This window comes from Dermacentor silvarum, chromosome 3 (genome assembly GCF_013339745.2).
Source record: "Dermacentor silvarum isolate Dsil-2018 chromosome 3, BIME_Dsil_1.4, whole genome shotgun sequence".
NCBI classification, from domain to species: Eukaryota; Metazoa; Arthropoda; class Arachnida; order Ixodida; family Ixodidae; genus Dermacentor; species Dermacentor silvarum.
In genome coordinates this window covers 164273908-164295751 of record NC_051156.1, presented here as the reverse complement: position 1 = coordinate 164295751, position 21844 = coordinate 164273908, and the positions used below count along the sequence as shown (strand labels likewise).

Genomic DNA, 21844 nt, shown 5'->3' with positions numbered 1-21844 from the left:
TGTTTATCTGTCGCTACTTCGCTTCTCTTTCTTCTTTTCGCTCCTGCACCTCTCTTTCTCCTTTGGCTCTTTCGGCCACTAGCTTTTCTCTCTCTCTTTTTAAAGCTTCTTTTACCTTCAGGCTAACCCACTTCCGTAATTACGTTCCAGAAGGTGTCTCGGCGCGCGCGTGTCCTCTTTCTCTCTCTCTCTCTCTCTCTCCGGTTACCGTCGCTTCGTCGAGGCTCTTCTAGACTTCTAGGCGCCGTTGTTCGAATCGTTGTTTGAGGCGTATGCGCTCTCCCCCTCTGTTGAAATTGCCGCGGGGCCGGCGTGTTCTTTCGCTGGCTTGCGTGACACGCGGCGCGCGCTTGGATTACGCGCTCTTTTGTGACACCAGGACATCGGCGGCTCGGTGGAGCCCCGCTAGTTCTACCGCGGTGGAGCTCGCGGCGAAGGGGATACAACATTGTCTGTTGACCACCCTAGCTGGGATGGTGAAGGCTGCAACGACTGATCCATCTGTGTAGACCAGCAGACTTCCTTCCAACTCGTCGTGGAGTTAGCAGGCTTCAGCCTGTTGCACTGCTGCTGCTGGTGTCTGTCGTTTAGTCGCTCCACTGAGCGAGAGGTAGACGTCCACTGGTCGGTGGTGTGGTCTAGAAAGCGCGATTATCACAGGGAGGTCTGTGATCACCTGCTCGTACAGCAGGCACAGACCTCCCATCCGTGAGAACGGTTGGCTGCGGAGTCTAGCCAGCAGGACTCCGCCATCCGGAGCACGATGAAGGCGGTCAATGTGCCCCAGGGCGCGTTCGACCATCCTCAGCGAGAGTGGCCATTCAACATCCTCTGCCAGTGTTGCAGCGACCGGCGAATGCTTTGGCAGCTCCAGCATGCTCCTAATAGCACCTCTGTGCAGACCCTCCAGCTGCTCTCTCCTGGCCGGTGTGGGGTTGACCAATGGAAGGGCGTGCAAGAGCACGGACGTTGCTGCAGCCTGGTTCAGCCGCAGCGGCCACTTTGTGGAGCAGTCACGGCCATGCTGCTGCACCTTGCTGACAGCTCCCTGCACCAGGTGCACCTTGATAGTGGCAGCCTTGGCTGCAGGAATCCACGTGAGCCGGTGGTCAATGGCGCGCTCCATATAAGTCACCGTTTGCTTCCAAGGTAAGGCACGGCCAGCAATCTTCAGCTGCTTTGTGTAGCGTCGAGCTGAGGCCAGTGGATGAACCAGCATGGCCTGGATCTTGGCTGTGGAGATGGTGAGGCCTATGCTAGCAAGGAATGCGGTCACCGCATCTAGTGCCCCTTGTAGTGAGTACTGAATGGATGGCATGGACTTCCTCGGCCCCCGGGTCCAGAGGGCCACGTTGTCGGCATAAATGGAGCAGCGAACGGGAACCGTGGGTCCGTCGGGAGAGATGCGGGAAGGCCCGCAAGAACCATGTTGACCAGCAAAGGGCTGAGCACCGATACTTGTGGGCAGCCAGTCGTGATATCCCTGATCTCGCTACTTTCCTGTCCAACGCGCACCCGGAAGGTTCTGCCGGTCAGGAAGGCGAAAATGAAGCTCGTGAGGCAGCCGCTGAGGCAGAGACGGTCTAGGCAGGCCTCGATGACCGCGTGAGGAAGTGCGGCAAAGGCACTCTGGACGTCAAGAAGCACCAGCATTGCTACGTCTCCAATGATCTTGGCATCCTCCAGGGTGGCCACCACATCGGAGATGGAGTCCGCTGTGCAGAGTTGGCGCCTGAAGCCCATCTGCTTCTCCGGGAAGTACTGGAGTTGGGCCGCAATCCACTCAAGGCAAGCCAGTGCCACCCTTTTCATCGCCTTGCAGGCGGCGGGGGTGAGGAACACCAGCCTGTATGAAGATAGAGCTATGGCACGCTTCCGGGATTTCAAGATTGGTGTCACGACTGCAACCAGGCAGCTCTCCGGGAGGACACCAATGTCCCAGATGGTGTTGTATGCAGGCATAGCATGAACAATGCTGCTCCTTTCATGGAGGGTTCACAGAAACCTAACGAATTTGTGAAAGAAACTTCTTGGGCGATATGCTATGGAGTTAACGACTAGACGAAGTCCCTCTGTGTTCTCTTCGTGCCAAATCCTGGCGAACCCTTCTTCGTGGGCGTGCGTCAGTAATCCAACAACGCAAACAATACTACTTCGCGGGAGTTACTGTTGTATTCAGAGCTATTGGCATAACGTGACCCCACGCCACTCTAAACCTAACGGCTGCACTAGTGTGAGGGTTGCTGCAATTTCTCTTCTCAGTTATTCGGTCCTTTCGGGAAATGCACTTTGCAAGACATGCATCGAATCATACAGCGGCCTAAGTAGATCATGTATATCTGTGTAAAGCATCAACGCCACAAACTTATTTGTCTTCAGCGTTCTCACACTTGCTTCTACATCATAGAAATCCGCTAGCTTTACGATAATAGCAATTTTAAAGATTAATGGTGGCTTTCACAATTAACCAGCAAATTGTTTAAGGCATCCATGAGTATTCAGAGATTTTCTATTGGGTTCGTGGAACGTTTATTTTTCTATCATACGCTTTTTGTGTCCTTGTATAAATAGTGTGAAAGTCAAACACATACACAAACAACTGTAATGAAGCTGTAGAGAGGACAGGACGCATAGAACACGAGATGAATTCACAAAGCTTTTTGTTCGCAAGAGCTGTTTACCCTTGACCAGCCGTGTTTGCTAATTTGATTTGATGCATCACGTCTGGATGACAGAGTGCTGCTGCAAGCGGTTCAAGCTTAGCAATGCTTTGGATAATTACGGGCCCAGATATGCGCCTAGCTTCCGCTGAACACAACGTGCCATAAAATAACACTGGTGGCTATCAGATAGTACACATTAGAGCCACAGTGAGTACACATTATCACGAAGTTTCACGTTCTACATTTCTGGAAATTTGCAATGATGAACTGCATGATGAGAAAGTCGAAGCTATTTGCATAAAGAAATCTGGTAAGAGGGCCATCTACTCTTACTTATTTTGTGCAGGAGTTACGAGCTTTGGAGATATATATTTTTCAAGGTTCGTTCACACATATTTTGTATTCCAGAGTTTCATTTTACACAGCGCTTCCTTGCTTTTGCAGTTACATATACGTTGCTTCACTCATTCTTCAATGCCGTTTCTTTCACCATGTCTCAGTACTGTACAATAGCATTTTATTTGCGTCATCTGTCATCCATGTTTACCGTCTTTGCGCTTACTGCACTGTGCACGAGATGTTTTTTTAGCTTTCACGTGTTTTTATATTGTTCCCAGTTGATGTTTTCGTTCAAACGTTTTTGATCCGTGTGCTATATAAGTGACTAAGTCACATTGTTCACCAGTCTATTTTTTATGTCAAGCCACGTTTCCTTGCTAATATTTCCTCTTCAGATTACTCACCGGACGACGCATCTGCTTATGGATATCTTCCTTTTTCACAGCATACTGCAATCTCATGTTCATGTTCTTCGCTTTGTATCCCCGTTCTGCGCAATGTGTGATGGCAGCCCATCGCAGAAATAATGTTTTAGAAAATGACTTGAGTATATATTAACCCTTTCCTGTTCGGGTATTGCTTCGCGTTTGAAAATGCGATGTAAAATCCATTTTTACGTTCGAGGTGCTTGTGTTTAATTGGTCGTGACTTACACTAAAAAAATGTGGTTGATCCCTCTTATATAGGAATCGGTATAGAACACGAAAGTGAAACGTGTCTTCACAGAAGTAGTGTAATGTTTATTGCACATTGATATATAATGTCTATTGGTGTTTTGTGGCTAAAGCGCCCTTAGGCGTTGATGCACCCACGCTGACGCCTGGTGGCACGTCTCCTCCATCACGACTACCAACGTCGATGACCATGAGCAACCGTCGTGCATATGGAAGCTGCACTACGCTGCACACGCTAGCACAACGCGAAAGACGAAGCACGTAACTGACACACTAATACAACGCGCAAGACAAAGCACGTAACTGAATCGTCACCGAGTCAAATCAGCGCGTACAGCGCGTCGTAATTGCAGCCTCCGCGATCAACTTCAGAAACATTTTCAGAGCTAATTGCAAAGGCCACGCTCCGCTGTGCTGAGTACGGTGAACGCCACTACCAACGCCACCTAGGTGGCGTTGGTAGTGCTTCTTGATGCCAGCGTCCCTTCGAATGCTGGCATCGAGACGTCGTAGTGGTGAGACCACCGAAGCGTTCACTGTCGGTGCGCGTTAGTGTCATAATGCAGTACTTCTCTTTTCTGCTCGTAGGCGGCGGCACCGCCCCGAACAAGAGCGCGGGTACACGGAGGAGTGTTAGATATATAAGGCGCGTCTGTGTAGCTCTCTGCAAATGCGTTGTGGCGCAATGGGTTAAACGCTCGGCGATCTATCGTCGCGGACCGAGAGGTCGTGGGTTCGATTCCCAAATTTTGCATGTTTGTGGAACTTTTTCTTCTGGTTTCTTTCTTTGTATTATGTTCTATGACGTATTTCCGTGACGGAAATACGTCAGTGAAGTCTTGGTGGACCCCGGCATAAAACACTTTCGTGTTAAAAAATTCAAAACTTCACTATGATGAACTGTTACGTCGCTACCGAGATGCAACAAGAGCGATGGTTTATTGAGCAGCTTGTTTTTATCGTAAGCGCACGTGACGTTGCAGTGATGTGCACTGATACGGCTGACACATCATCTCTCCCCCTTTAAAAGCCATAACGTTCAGGTGGTTTCCGTGGCCGGGTTTTACTTCGCAAGAGCGGTGGGCTTGCTGATTCCGCCACTGTTTCTTCCGGGCTGTCTTGGACCCTTTCCCCAGTATCCTCGGACAACTCTTGCTTGCTTGTCTGGTCAAGGTCACTGTCCATTGATTCAGCTCGACGTCTCAGCTGGTCTAGATGTCGTCGGTGTCGTCCTTGAGCACAGTCTGATTCAAGTTAAATGTTGTATAGGATAGATGTGATATGGTAGCAAAAGTTTAGTTAGAGAAAAGGACAATTAATCGTCAAGTCTTTCTGACCATTATGACGGCTACCTATCATCATCATCAGCAATGGCTAGAGCGTCGTCGTCTTCTTCCACTGCATGCTGGCGCATTGGAGCGCCTCGACACAACAGCGTGAACACACCCGTGCCACTGTTCACTTCCATAACGGCTCCATTGCCGCTCATCATTCCAGCGTGGAATTTCACTTCTCTTCTGTCGCCGTAATGGGGAGGCTGCGTTTAAGGTTGTATGCGCCATTGCTTAGGGTATGAGCCATTCACTGTCGTAACGCGCGCTCCGCCGGCACGTTAGGACACGTCGTCAGTTGCTCCTCGCGGTGCGGTAGGAGAAGGACGTGCGTTAACCTAAGGTCTTGAGGCTAGCGCCAATAAAGACACTTATTTAGTTCGAAACTCTGTGAATCAATGCTTTTGCTGAAGCGGTTACTTTATTGTTTGGTGCTTACTATTAGTGTATTGCTTATTCAAATCTACCGACACGTGTAACGTGAAAAACTTGTGACCTGGTTCTCTTTTTCCAGGTTTTTTAAAGGTTCTTTAAGCGGTAATCCATGAACGATTGCATGCTTACTTTAAGGAAAACAATTTCTCCACTACAACATGGGTATATGCAGAGAAAATCTGTAGAAACTGACATAAATGGCTTTTTTTTTGTTTACAGCAGACATTCTGCTTCTCCACAGTCAAGCCGACGCTGTTTAATTTTGATTTCATAAAAAAATCGTTCAACAAAGCACTTCATCAATTAGTGCTTCCTAAACTACGGAAACATTGTTTATGCAATTTTTACTGTAACTTGTACGAAAGCTACTTTTCTAATCAAGTAAATTTGATCTTGATATTTTTTTCGAACCTTTCACAATTTTCTCGTTGGCTGTTCTCATGGCTCCGGGTGCCAATTTTCTCAGGGTTTTCTGAATTACTCAGTTACTCAGGAATCCAATTTGGACAACTTTTGTTTTCTGTGCGGTAGATTTGGCTCTATTCTGAAATAAAATGACAAATATTGATGTTTGGTGATGTTTGAAAGTTGTTTCAACGAATTCCGGGCGTAAGTGACTGCTATTAATTGAAGGACATTTATTTTACCCATTGGTGATGTATTTTTTTAGAACCCAAGTTAACGTGAGCAAGCCAAAAGCAACTGTGCTCTCCATTACCGGAAATCATGTGCGAACAGTTTTATTGCGATATGAATTATACGGACACTCCAGGCACATTTGTGCTGTCGTCTTCACCATGATGTTCCTATAAAGTCAAAGGGCGACAACATCGTCGCCGCGCCATATTCTGTATTTGCGTTTGAAAGCGTTCGACGGCGAGCCGACGGTGGTGGCTCAATTTTGTGCGCGCAAGGGAGTAAAGCAGCTAGGAAGCATGCATACGACACGGCCGCGTGAGCCCTAGCTTGAAAGTAATCTGCGACGGGTACAGAGTGCGCCAAGTGCTGATAGTTTCGTGCGCGCTGGTATTATACTTAGTTCGTGTTGAAGCAAGAGGCAGCACGAAGGTCGATTCGCTCGCTGCTGCTGCCACCCTTCCTGACAGCGATTGTGCGCGTTGATCGAGTAAGATGTGTTCACGTTTGCTTAGCGCCCGTGACGCCATGCTTGTTAATTTTATTAGTAAGCGAATATTGACAAGTTTATACGGTCGATAAAACTACTCTACTTACTTTCGTATAGCTGTCTATTATTTGCTATCACAATCGATGCCTCGCCTTTATGACGAAACTGCGACTTTTCTAAATTATACTTTGTCTGGTGAATGTATTCGTAGTGGGCTTGATGTTCGTATCCTTAGAGTTTGCGTCCAAGCGTGGATTTTCGTCGTCATGCACTCTGTATTTTGAACCTGGCCAGGAGGTGTCCACGCTTAATATTTCTACTGAGGAAAAAGTTTCTCCAGGGTGAACTTATACAAAAACTGGTGAGATCGCGACTAGGTTTTGCATCGGCTGCGTACAATTCTATAAATACACACCACGTGGTCTGATTTATTGTTCTCAGATACTAGCATTGTTACAGTTTCGCGGTATTTCTCTGAAAACCAGCAGGTACTATCACGTATATTATCCACATATGCAGGCAGGTCCACGAACGGTTCGCCTGACATTGTTACGGGCTTCTAAAAGCAAACAGATGTAGAAATATACAGACAGTTACGCAAACGGGATGCCTGACATCGTTACGGGCTGAAAAAAAAAAACACCGCCCAAGCACTCCGTACAGATGATTGACCAATGAAGCTGAAACGTGCGGCCCCGGTGTTTATCAGTGGGTTAATCCCGACGCTGTATTGAAGCGTTTCTCAATTATTGGTTACATGTTTGTGTTTCTAGTGGAACGCAAGCGCCAATGGCGGGCGGATGCTGCTAATCACGACGCCGAGCTAACTCGAGATATCGAACGCATCCGACAACGGCGAGCCGAGGAGGCGGCATTGCGGGCAGAGCAGCGCCAACATGGCTATATATGCACAGGATTCGTCTTGGTGTCGCATTCACTAAGCGTTATAGGCACCTCCTAGATTGCAGTGACACTAGTTCAAATTGTGAACACTATCAGGCTCCAGAAACACCTTATCACAAAATTGGCATTTGTGCCACGTACTCGCAAGAATGACAGCCTGTTTAATCGACCTCTGGGCGCGGAGCAGCCTTTGCAATTCGATGAACTTACATTTCAGGGCACTAAACGCGCGGTGCGCAAGCAGGCAGTGATGTGGTATTTTTAAAAATTTCGCGTACTTTAAAGAAACGCTGGAAAAAAATTAAACAGGGCAGTTAATTATCTTAGCTTAGATGAAATAGTCCGATGTTTCTGAACAAGCGCTACAACTTTTGTACTGAAGATTGTTTGCTAGAGTTAATATTTAAAAAGTTAATTAGGTAATCTTTGTTAATTACCCAGCTTGGTGGATTTGAAAAATATCGTGTCGTGCTCCATAGGGCCCAAAACAATAAACATTGCTGGCTCTGCCGTAATCGAGAGTACATGTAAGAATGAAATGGCTACAAACAATTTGTTTATTAGTGAGCAGTCAGAGCTACATTTTTTACCTACCTGCGTTTACTTTGCTCAGTGACTCTATTAAGAAAATTGAGCACTAAATGACGCTATTATGAAAATTGAGCTTTATATAAGCAATACTTTATTGCACAACAAAATTATTTTTTGCCTGTGTGTAGGTGTTGCGCGATATTTCGCAATCACCTGTTGCACAAACATACCTGGCATAGTGGGAAAGCCACTGTTAATATGTAAACAGACACTCGAACATAATTCGAATTTTATGTTTTTTATTGCTGTAAGTCTTATTTATCTTAGCTTTATTTAGTTCAAAAGCAGCACATGCTATGACTTCATTATTGGTAGCAGAAGCCTTGGCGTGTGGTTCCCTTGGTGACGTTCACAATGCAGCGGCACCCAGGGGGACAGGAACTTGTTCCGAAGGTGTCGAAGGTACACTGCAAGAATTATTCGCATATAAACGCAATTAACTTACCGCAAGCAAGCAATACTACTGCATAAATATAGCTGTAACGTTGATTCACCAGAACATGATCAAATAACTTATTTTTGTGCCTGCGGGACAGATTCCTTGCGGTAATAATGCGGACTTCTTTAATGTTTTTTTTTTCTTTTTCTTCTCGCAACAGGCACTGCGTGCACTCGAGGAAACACGTCCAATTTTGAGCAGCAAAAGAACGTCAATATTGTTCCGACGTAGAGCGACTACAAACAACAGTGACGAGCTAAGGAATGGGCTTAAGTTTTCCGTCCGTTCGCAGGAATCTCGAACTATTCATATAATGCTTTGATGTGTGAATCGAACCAGCACTTATACGGCCTGAAGCCGCGCATTCTAGCCACCGCTCTACGTCCATCTTTAACTGCGATTTGTCGTTATACTCGTATTCTACGAATTGCACTCAAAGTGCCTGTGCCCTGCTGAGCAGGGGCGATATTCTCTACTGAAAACGTAGGCGTCAAACAATGACAGGATTCCTCGCACATTGCTAAGCACGCTTTGCCGTGCAGAGTACTTTATTTGAAAAATTGACTAACTTGCAAAAACACAAGTTACGAGAGGACGATCGCGATCCGACAAGAGGAGGGAGAGCAGCCGTATCCCAGCTCTTCGCAGAGTTGCTGTTAGGCGTAACCGAATTAAATAAATCACCGAGTCACTGGAGTCTGCCTCTTCTTTACATATATATTGCCACGAGACAGTGAAGGGGCTGCTACTGTCGGTCGGACGAAGACGACGAAGACGACGGTGACGAAGTGGCCAGAGGCGCGAGACAGCCTTGCATCCGTCGCTGCTGCTTGTCCAAACCTTGTATATAGCCATACTCACTCCCTAAATAAACGTTATCCCCGTAACATCTTTGGTGGAGGTGCTGGGTAAACCTGTCAACGTGCCGGCTCCGTCAACCAAGCACGGAACTTCGAAGCGGTCGCCGTCTTGGTTGCTCCGCGATGACCAGTGAAGTGTCGACGGTGCAGCAGCCACCGGCTCCTGTGATTCTTTTGCACCCACAAGACCCGGGAACCTTTTCTGGCACAGATGACTTGGATGTCGAAGACTGGATCGACATGTACGAACGCGTCAGCAACCGCACCAGGTGGGACCATCGGCGCCGACTACGGGGGGGAGGGGGGGCTCTGGGGCTTGAGCCCCCTCCGGAATTTTCCCGGGGTGGCTGAGCCCCCCCCCCCCCCCCCCCCGGAGATCTGTAGCCAACCCCCCCCGCCCCTAAAGTGTCATTACCGGAGTTCTGTTACCGACATAATGTGAGGATTCTTTTGCGGCGCCTCCACATTTCACTTTTGTTGTGACTAAAAGCTGACGGCACCATTGTTCGCATGGACGTGCACTGCTTCTAATTTATACTTTCGCTTTATTTCGGCAAATCCTGACAATATAAAGAAACGCGCATTAGAAGCACCAGCGGCGGCTACCTCATCCGTGTTTCCTCACTTTAACATTAAAAAAAAATTTCCACTGAGGAAGACACCATATATTTAAATATATACAAAGGACAAAGTTTATTATATATTTTAAAGAGAACGAGGTAGCCAACTATAAATGGATAGCCTATATCTAGAAAATGAATATGTTGATGTATGTTCACCTCACTACCTCACTTCAAATTACTTGGCGTGCTTTTTTGATCCTGAAAAAAACCTGCAGACTTCCGTGACCCCTTCGGCAGAGTCTTCTATCAACGGCGTGTGAAAAGCACGTGAGTGATATTTGTCTCAATATTGATTCTCTTTCCAGTAGGCAATGCTAACGACTGGCGATAAAATAAAATTTAAAAAAAAGCTCTTCTAATTATTTACAACATTTACGCATTAGGGATGGAAACATCGCCTCTTGCATGCAGAGGCCATAAATACGGGGTGTTTCAGCAAACACATTCAAAAAATTTTTAAAAGTTGCCTGTGGCAGATAGCACAATTCTAGTTCGTGAGCTGGTCTACTCGAAGAGGTGGGCATTACTTGCACAAAAAATTTAAATGCATAATCGACTAATTAAAATATCACCAATTAGGTTTTTAACATTTAACTTATGACCCGTGTTGCAATTTACAAATTCTAGCCGTGGAATTCGTAAGGCGGATGCTCTAGGTATTAATTCTCAGGATGGCACCAGTTTCGAGATATTAATTCCCGAACATTGCGGAGAAATGCATTGGCATTCCAGTTACTTTTGCGCTTACCCGCTGTGTTTGTTTAGAGGCTATGGTGTTGGACTGCTAAGCATGAGGTCGCGGGATCAAATCCCGGCCATGGCGGCTGCATTTGCTAGAACACCCGTATACTTAGATTTATGTGCACGTTAACGAACCCCAGGTGGTCTAAATTATTCCAGAGTCCTCCACTACGGCGTGCCTCATAATCAGATCATGGTTTTGGCACGTAAAATCCCATAATTTGTTCTTTTCATACTTTTGTGCTTTGATGCATAAAACGACGTTTTGTTGAGAAAGTGACTGGCACGCCAATGTTTTTCTCCGCAAGGTTAGAGAATTAATATCTCGACACTGGTGTCAGCCTGAGGTTTAGTTCAAAGTGGATCCGCACTCCACGGCTAGAATTTCTAAATTGCAACATGGGCCATAAGGTAATTAGCTAAAACTTGATTGGTTAATTTTGTGAATTTGTCGATTATGCATTTCAATTTTTTGTGCAAATAATGCTCGCATCTTCGAGTAGACGAGCTCATGAAGTAGAATTGTACCATCTACCACAGACCACCTTTAAAAATTTTGGGAACTGTTCGCTGAAACACCTTGTATATAGAATTTACTCTGTGTCCGAAATGATGCCAAGCTGGATTCACTCAAAATCAGAATAAATAAAAGTCTAGACGTCATGTGCAGCAGTGCTTATACTCGGACTCAAAGTACTAAAAAAATTAAAAAGAGTGCAGTTTGGCCGGGAAGGCGAAGCAGTATTAGTGATAGCGAAGTAGAAGACATGCAATTACACGAAGGAAGATTCTTAGCGTGTAAATCCGTGTAAGTATCGCACCCGTGTAAGGGCCGCACCCATAACTTGACAGCCAATATTAAAAAAAAAGACATCCAACCGAGAAGCAATCGCGTTCCGTGCTCTGATTCTGATAGGGCTCAACAGCGAATTGTCGAGCGCAGCGTACTTTCGCGCGTCGCTACTGGATGTCGAGAGGAGTCGATCGCGGAGGTTTACGGCGGATTTCATACTCGAAGTTGGAAAAATGAGTTCAAATAGCCCTGTCCCATGAAAGGCTTGTCAAAATCGCGACACAAAAGTGTGACCCCTACGCGAGTTATAGTGGCCATATAAATTGTAGTAAACATTCACCTAAAAGTAAAATAGTAAGCATAGTGGACATAGTAAGCACGGACCATGTAAACCTGTAAATACCTCACTGGATGACCTTGAGCACTCGCTTTCACAACGCAAGCATTGTGAAGAACGCCGGCAGCGGAGGCGAACGGTTCGTACAGCCGCGCGATTCACCGCAACTCTGAAAATTAGATTCATCATCGGAATCTGCCTATTTTTATGTACACTACTGACGGCCTCTATGAGTGATCTGCGATGACCTGTGTCTCTTAACTCTGCAACACTAGGGGCGCAGAAAGACAGCCCGGCAAGGAAGACAGCGCGCATGAAGTTAGCAGCCATCCCTGATCACCCTTTATCATTGCACCCACCTATGATTACCAACAATTAGATATGGCACGCGGGACCCATAAGCGTCAGCCGCGCACAGTCATTCACAGCTACGGCAGGGCTAGAGGAGAAGACGCGTGCTCTCCTTCCCATTCGCGTATGATTACGTGACCTACAACTAACCCGAATATTGAGCGCGTGGGAAATAATGCCCATCAAGCCGCCAACCTTTTCGGCTCACTGTTACGTGCTTTTTCCCGCACCCACAGGGTATACGGGCCGCTCATGCGGCTTTTGGATTTAATGCGGAACATCACGGCGACGACAACCGCGACAATTTGGCTGATCAGTCGATCTAATTGCTTTCGCCATAATGCTATAAATAGAAAATTGGTAGCAGAGGGTATATATATATATACCCTCTGCTCAGCTTCCCGAAACCTACCCATATATATATATATATATATATATATATATATATATATATATGGGTAGGTTTCGGGAAGCTGATCGGGCCCCAGCCCCCCGCCCCCCCCCCCCCTCCCGGAAAAATGAAAACTTTCAGCCTATGGGTGGGACCCCATGGTTATGTTAGCCAACTCCATATTCTATCTGAAAGGAACGGAACGCGTGTGTTACGGGACGCATGAAGAAGATCTTACAAGTTGGGATGCTTGCAAGGCGAAGCTGCGCGAGTTGTTCGGCAGATTATTTGGCCGACAGCAGGCCGCTAAAAAGGAGTTTGGATCTCGTATCCAGACGACCACTGAATCGTACATTTCGTACATACAGGACGTACTGGGCCTTTGTCGATCAGTTGACGCAAAAATGGCCGAAGATGACAAGATATCGCATATTTTGATATGAATCGTCGACGACGCGTTTAATCTACTGGTGTGTAAGGACTGTACGACAGTCGACGCCATAGTTAAGGAATGCCAGCGCTTTGAACAAGCAAAGAGTAGCCGCATCACCCGCCAGCTCCTTCGGCTACCTAACACCGCCCCGCCACATCATCATGCGAAGACCCACCGACGCCTGTACAGGCTACAGCGTCAGAAGATGTAACGCGTATTGTCCGCCGCGAACTCGAAGCTCTAGCTCCTACGGCCGTTCTTCTAGACGTTCAGTCAGCCAACCGTTCAGTCACCGTGTCACTCATGCAAGCAGTCGTCCGCTAGGAGTTCGCGAACATGGGATTATCATCGGCCGTCTGTTCCATCCGTACATCCGAACGTACCCCTGCAAATGTCACCCAGAACCAGGTCTACCCTTCGCGCTACAGAAACCCGGCTGACTGGAGGACGGCAGACGACCGACCCATATGTTTCAACTGCTCTCGCGTTGGACACATAGCCCGTCACTGCCACAGTGGCTGGTCGTCGCCTTCAAATTGGAGCACTGGATATTGGCGTCGTCCTGGATGCAACATTTGACGGTTTTCCCCTCGCTCTGATCCATATGCTTCCGATGCTTCCGATGCCGCCGTTCCACAATCCAGGTTTAGCCGCTCATCGTCCCCACAAGGCTGTCGATCTCGATCGCCACGACCATACCGGTCATCGTCCCTTGCACGGCCTGGCACCTACGCTCCGAAAAACTAAGCCGTGCAGCTCCCGGAGGTGACGCTGCATCAGTGACCTGATATACAAATCCTCTGTTTACTGTACCTACGCGCCGAAACCTTCTAGACATTCAAGTGGACGACGTCACCATTACGGCCCTCATAGACACCGGAGCGCAGATTTCAATAATGAGCGCTGCTCTCCGTACTCAGCTCCGCGAAGTGATTACGCCCGCAATTCACAGCACAGTACGGGTCGCTGATAGCAGCTCGTCTGCCGTTCTTGGTATGTGCACCGCCCGAGCGTGCATTGCTGGCCATCAGACCATTGGTTTTTTTTTTTGCCGTGCTTGCGCAGTGAGCCCACGACGTGATCCTCGGCCTAGACTCTCTCGACGCACTCAGCCCTTATCGACTGCTCCACAGGTGTCCTTCAACTGGAACTCCCTTTTGACGCCCACGTACTATCGGACCCTCCCAGCCACTTATGTTCGGTCGAGTTCCTCCACCTGCCACCGCAAGCCTCCACGTATGTCCCATTAAGTGCCTCTCCTCCTGTGTGCGATGGTGAATACCTTGTTTCCCCGATTCTCGACGTGGTCCTGATGCACTCTGTCGTTCTCCCGCACACTGTGGTTACCGTACGCGACAACAAAACCTGCCTGCCGCTTTTGAACTTTGGTCTTTCTACCCACGTGCTACCTGCTGGTATCGCGCTTGCCACCGTGTCGTCGTTGCAGGAATGCGCGATTTCTGTGTTAGCCGTCGACGGGCCTCGAACTGTTTCCGGCTCTCTCACAGCCACCTCGTCGCTATGTGCCAATTTCAAGAAAATGATATCAGCCGACCTCCAGAATACGCAAGCGGAAGATCTTCGCCGGGTCTTGCTGTCGTATTCCGGCATCTTTGATCTCGAAAATCGTCCTTTAGGCCAGACAACAGTTGTTGAGCACTCAATCCACACCGGTGATGCTCAACCGGTTCACCGGCGCCCTTATCGCGTGTCCGCTGCGGAACGCACCATAATCCAAAAGGAAGTCGATAAAATGCTGGCCAAGAACATCATCGAACCGTCCTCGAGTCCTTGGGCCGCTCCTGTTGTGCTGGTAAAGAAAAAGGACAACGCCTGGCGATTTTGTGTTGAGAATCGACCCCTCAACAAGATGACGAAAAAGGGCGTCTATCCCTTGCCCCGTATCGACGACGCACTCGACTGTCTTCACGGCGCCCAATAATTCTCGTCTATTGACCTTCGCTCAGGTTATTGGCAGATTGCTGTTGACCCACTGGACCGCGAATAAACCGCATTCGTAACTCCCGATGGCCTCTATCACTCTAAAGTGATGCCTGTCTGCCTTTGCAATGCGCCGGCCACATTCGAGCACATGATGGATTCGCTTCTTCGTGGCTTGAAATGGTCAACCTGCTTGTGCGACCTTGACGATGTCATTGTTTTTTAGCCAACATTTTACAGCCATCTTCCGCGCCTCTCCGCCATTCTCGAGGTATTCCGCAAATGCCGGTCTCCAACTCAATGCCTGAAAATGCCGTTTCGGATGCGGTAAAATAACCGTCCTTGGCCATCTCGTCAACGCGACAGGTGTCCAGCCCGATCCTGAAAAAGTTCGCGCCGTGAAGCATTGTCCTGTACCTTGTTCGGCTAAAGACGTACGCAGTTTTATAGGATTGTGCTCCTATCTCCGACGTTTTATTCGTAATTTCGCCGACATTGCGCGTCCCCTTACTGCGCTCCTCAAGAAAGACGTTGCTTTTACACGGGGCTCACTCCAAGCTGCTGCCTTTTCGGCGCTTATAGATGCCCTCACGACTTCTTCTATTTTAGCGCATTTTGATCCGACTGAACCGACGGAACTTCGCACAGATGCCAGCGGCCATGGAATCGGTGCCGTCCTCGCTCAGCGTCAGAGCGGCCACGACTGTGTTATTGCGTACGCTAGCCGCCTCCTGTCCGCACCGGAGAAGAATAACTCCATCACGGAACGAGAGTGTCTTGCTCTTGCCTAGGCTGTCGCCAAATTTCGTCCCTACCTGTTTGGCCGCACCTTTACCGTCGTAACTGATTATCATGCCCTCTGTTGCTTTCTTCGCTCAAAGACCCTACAGGCCGCCTTGGTCGTTGGGCTGTGCGCGCCTCCAGGAATACTCGTTTTCAGTGGTGCACAAGGCCGATCAGCTTCATCAAGATGCCGACTGTCTCTCACGGCATCCCGTGGATTCCTCTGACGTCAACGAGCAAGACACCGACGCCTGCGTCTTGTCTATCTCGGACCTCGTTAATATACGGGACGAACGACGCCGCGACTCGGCTTTACGGTCTATCATCGATCGTCTCAACTCCGCCACACCCGACCCTTCACTCCACTTGTTCTTCCTTCAGGACGGCACCTTATACCGCCATAATATGCATCCTGAGGGCCCTGAACGCCTCCTTGTCGTGCCTGCCCATCTGCAGTCACATGTTCTTCGCCAGCTTCACGATGAACCCACTGCTAGTCACTTTGGTGTCACCCGCACTTATGATCGCGTCAGGCGCCGTTTCTTCTGGCCTGGTCTCTATCGCTCCGTCGAATGATATGTCGCTAGCTGCGACAAATGCCAGCTCCGCAAGAGGCCACCTATGTTACCTGCCGATCTGCTTCATCCTATAGACATTCCCGCCGAACCGTTCTTTTGTGTTGGGCTCGACCTTCTTGGCCCCTTTCCAACCTCGGCATCAGGCAACAAGTGGGTCACCGTCGCGACCGACTACGCGACGCGATACGCCATTACTCGTGCCCTCCCAACAAGCTGCGCTACGGATATCGCCGACTTTCTCCTTCATGACATCATCCTGCATCATGGTGCTCCTTGACAACTTCTGGCCGATCAAGGCCGATACTTTTTGTTTCGCGTCATCGATGACATCCTTCGTTCCTGCTCTACCCACCACAAGCTCACAACTGCTTATCACCCGCAAACAAATGGACTCACAGAGCGCCTGAACCGAACTCTGACCGATATGATTCCAATGTACGTCTCCGCCAATCACCGCGATTGGGACGTTACTTTGCCGTACGTTACTTTCGCCCACAACGCGTCCCGACATGACACCACTGGCTACTCCCCGTTTTATCTCCTGTATGGACGCGAACCTTCTCTGCCTCTCGATACTTTACTTCCTGTCAGCTCAACCACCACGTACGTTCGCGACGCCATAGCGCGCGCCGACACAGCTCACCAAATCGCTCGTGAACGGCTCACAGTGTCTCAGGCTTCCCAAAAAGCCCAGTATGATAGTCGCCACAGAGACGTTTCTTACTCCCCAGGCGCCCTCATGCTACTGTGGTCTCCGTCCCGCCGCATCGATCTCTCCGAAAAGCTATTGTCCCGCTACGATGGTCCTTACAGGGTGCTACGTCAAGTCACCGACGTTACGTATGAGATCGAGCCAGTCACCGCGCCAGCGCCGTCTATACGCCCCCGCCCTCTGTTATCGTGCACGTTGCGAGACTTAAGCCGTACGTAACTGAACCCTCTGGTCCGTCGTAGCGAGCACCGGGTCGGCGCTCTCTCCCGGGGGTGTAGTGCCACGAGACAGTGAAGGGGCTGCTACTGTCGGTCGGACGAAGACGACGGTGACGAAGTAGCCAGAGGCGCGCGACAGCCTTGCATCCGTCGCCGCTTCTTGTCCAAACCTTGTATATAGCAATACTCATTAAACGTACGTTATCGCCGTAACAATATCTGCGCGCCTGCCACTACACCTTCAGTTATGGGCTCCGCTCTTCGCGTTTCATTTGACGCCGATAGTTCAACTACGTGCACGACTTCTTTACGAGTAGGACAGCTACATTTAGCCTGTCAACAATCCGCACGGAGAAGATCGACGCTCTGCAGAAGGGAACGCCTCAAGACTCGGTGATCGCAGCCCCCCCTACTTTTCCATGTCGCCAGGTGAGGTCTACCACTCCTAGAAAGCATCGCAGGAATCAAGCATGCCCCTTAAGTTGATGACTTGATCATATGGGCGAGGACCGGCACGGCCGGAGGACAAAAGAGAGCACTTCAAGATGCAATTGATAGGACTGAACACTACCTTCACAAAAAGGGCATATCCTGCTTTCCGGAGAAGTCAGGACTCCTCATCTTGCGCCAAAAAACACACGGAAGACCACCTCAAGCAACGCCCAATCCCAAAGTCACGCTGAACAGAGCCCACTTTCCGCATCGCATCTACGGTCTTCTTCTACAGAGAGACGGAGCCGGCTTACCCACAATCCAGAAATCATCACGCAAGGGATGTACTTGGTGAAGAAAGTGGCCAACTGAAAACACGGCCTCAAGGAATATGACACGCTTCACCTCACGCATGCACTCGTCATCAGCCACGTCATGTACGGCACGCCTTTCCTTGGCTGAAAGAACAGCGAAAGAGAGTAGTTGAAGATCCTCTTACGCAAGACGCACAAGCTCGCCTTCAGCCTTCGCCCCACCACATCCACGGAGAAATTCCTACAACTTGGTGTACACAACTCGTGGGAGGAACTGCCAAAGCACAACAAACCAGCCAAAAATGTCGCAGTTTCGCCCGAAAGGAGAAGCATCAATTGCGATAGCAAATTAGCAGAGAGCTATTCGGAGTAGGGATAGTAGTTTTATCGGCTGCATAAACTTGGACACATTCGCTTACTAACTGAATTAACAAGCGTGGTGTCAGCGGGCACAAACATGAATAGACCACACTGAATGACCGCAGACAACGACTGTCAAAACCCTGGCAGCAAGCGCAGCGGCCGCAGCGGGCGAAGGTTCGTGCGGTCTATCGCTTCAACGGAAACAGAGCGGCGAATGCGCAGCGCATACAAAGGTCAGAGCCGTGTGGAGATAAGAGACGGTGCGGGCGACCGCCACAGCCAGGCAAAGTACAAGCGATGTTGTTGGCAGAGTAAAAGCTGCCCCCGCCCTCCCTCCCGCGCTGCCTTCCCGCTTTCTTGCTTTCGCGTTGGAGATTGAGTGGCCAGTTCCCCTTGCGCCCGGTTGCAAGATACGCATTTGGTGCCGCAGCACAGCGTCGCCGCGCCTCCCTCCCTCCCTCCCATACCCCCACGGGCTTTCGCGCGACGGTCGCGTTTGATTTCCGCCGTGCGTTCGCTTTCCGTGATAGCGCGCGTCCCCCGTACGCTTTCACTCGCGCATACGGCGCGCCGCGACGATTTTATCGCCCTTGGACTTTATACGGAACCTCACGGCGACGGCAGAAATACGGTTGAAGTGCCCATGTAATTGCTATCGCAATAATAAACGCCTGAAATTTATGACAACTGGCCGGGCTACCTTATGCCGGCTGGGATTTGACATAGCAGATGAACCAAACCATAAGACGCGAATCCCTATGCAAATAAGGAACGAAATAAACGTTTTTTCTATACCACGAAACCTGCACTTGGAATACCATGCAGCAAAGAGAGGCAAGAGTGCGCACGCTGAAGTGCTCCTACGAGAAAGCGGAAACGGTGATGTACAGGATCGACCACATCTAAGGTGAACACCCCATTAGTATTTAAGCCAGTAAAACTACAGCGTTTATACTACTTCACGAGTGAAATGTTTGTTATACGATGTGTAATCATGGTATCGATAAACACAATAATGATTTTTCGAATTATGTACTGAACGTCAGCTTCTATGATGTCTTGAATACTAATGAGGTGTTCACCTTAGATGTGGTCGACCCTCTACACCGACGTACCGAGGCAGACAGGCATACGGCCTTAATGTAGTAAACGACCTAAATGAAGAATTTGCAGCGGTTACGGTGCACGCAGTAGACACAAACAATTCAGAAGATGTAGCTATAGCCCTAGCTGTCATCACGGCTAACTCAGCTGAGTAGGTCATGATCGTGAGGGACTCACAAACAGCGTGCCGCAATTACACGATAGGCAAGGCAGTATTTTAGCGCTTAGTAAGGACGAGGACAAAGAAGGAGACCTACGAACACACAGGCGCTACTCACAACAATGAAGTTTATTGCCTTGACCACGCCGAACAATATAGTGAGCCACATTGTTCGTGAGCCACATTGTTCGCGGGGAGCAAGGTGACAAGACAGGACGTACAAACAGCAATGAAAATATAATTGTACATGCGCAAAAAAGCAAGTTCCTTCTCACTCAACGCTAGGGAAGTCTTACTGATACAAGAGTCACCATGATAGTCTATCTGCTCACTCTCGATTATTAGACGGGTTAGTCTAATAATCCTGGAAGTAGTAAGTGGTTATCCACTTACTACTTCCAGCTATTTGCGTTTTATCAAAGAGAGGGAGACACCCACAAGTATGGCAATGAATACCTAGAAAACCATCTGAAGGCGTTTTGTTAACTTTGTAGTTATGCTCCTTGAGCGTTCATTCACGCATCGTCCCGTTTGTCCAACGTAATATGTGCCGCACTTCAACGGAATGCGATAAACGACGCCCGATTTGCACTCAGTGAACCTATTTTTGTGCTGCTTTTTGTAGCTTTTATTTACTTTCTCAGTCGGGTCAGTAATCCTACACAACCTACCCAGCTTGCTAGGTGCTCATAAAAGAACTTGTACATTGTCCCGGGCAGCTAGTTTCTTCACATTGGTTATATATATATATATATATATATATATATATATATATATAACCAATGTGAAGAAACAATATATATATATATAACGAAAAACATGGATCCAATGTTTGTCTGACACTCTTTGATTATGCCATGAATGTGTCAGTTTTGTCACAAATTGCAATTACCATGAACCCCCATTCTCGGAATATACAGGGTGTTCAAAATTAAGCTTTACGGAATCTTTAAAAATCGCCTGTGGCATGTAGCATAACTCCTATCATAGAGCTGTGTTATTCTAAGCGGCGGACATTAGTATGACAATAAATATAAACACATAATCAACTAACTACCAAAAATTGACTAATAAACTTCTTAGTTAATTACTTTACGGCACATATTAAAGTTTACGAATTAAAGCCGGTCAGTTTGCAAAACGCATCCACTTGAAATTAATTTCCAGGAAGACACCAGTTTCGAGATATTCCCCAAAGTGTAAAACGGAATACGTGGGCGTTCCGGTTACTTTTGTGCTTCAATGTATAAAACGCCATTTTGGTAAAAAAGTAAGTGGAAGAATTTTTGACGGCTAGTTTGATTGCGCATTCTCCAAACTGGTGTCTTTCTCGAAATTCATTCCAAGTGGATACGCCTGACAAGCCAACCGGCTACAATTCGTGAATTGCAATATGGGTCGTAAAGTAATTAACTAGGAAGGTAATAAGTTAATTTTTGTTAATTCTTTGAACATGTGTTTGGAGTTCTCGTGGTAATAATGTCCGCCTCATTGAATATTCCAGCTAAACGATAATAATTATGCTGGCTGCCACAGGCTATTTTTTAAAATTCTATGAAGCTTAATTTTGAACATCTGATATATACTTGGCATAACGTGCACTTATGTCAGGACATAGAGAAACAAAGCTGACGCGGACGCATGGCGATTTTACAAATGCTGCATTTAATTCACAAGCATTTAATTTCGCACTGAGATTTGCAATATCGGGTTACCCATTCTCGCTAAATTTCGTGTCGCCGACATTTCTAGTTCTGCCATGGCAACAGGCAAAATTTTGCTGCTCTCGTAAGACACGCAATAGCGCTACAGCGCACTTGCATACGCCATTTACGGCCAAAGCTCGAATTAACAATAGGGGCATGTCCTGGGTCCTCTAGTGTTCTTCTTATACATTAGCCGTATTCCAACAACTGTAGCGTGTTGCACTGGCTTACGTTTATTTGCTGACAACTGTGTTTTTTACCGCGAGATCGGTACTAGCGACAATTAGGTTGAATTTAGCACTTGCCTTAACAATGATTGGTGCAAAACATGGCGAATGGTTAATAACGCGGAAAAGACTGGCCTTGTTTCGTGTCACGCGTAAATAATTACCATATCTGAACACTTACAAGTTTCAAGCCACAAATACCTGGGAGTTACCATCACAAAAAGCTGTCTTGGAGCATTCACATTGACAAAATATGCACGTCCGCATTTTGAAAAC

General features: G+C 48.0%; 1 long non-coding RNA gene across 1 annotated transcript in view; it reads right to left on the bottom strand.

The window, feature by feature from the left end:
* Nucleotides 1-8334: 8334 nt before the first annotated feature.
* Nucleotides 8335-21844, bottom strand: part of LOC119444099 (uncharacterized) — a 29817-nt gene continuing 16307 nt past the window's right edge. Inside the window, exon 3 of the long non-coding RNA XR_005190457.2 lies at nucleotides 8335-8469. This is a non-coding gene — a long non-coding RNA (uncharacterized LOC119444099). The remainder of the gene's footprint in view (nucleotides 8470-21844) is intronic.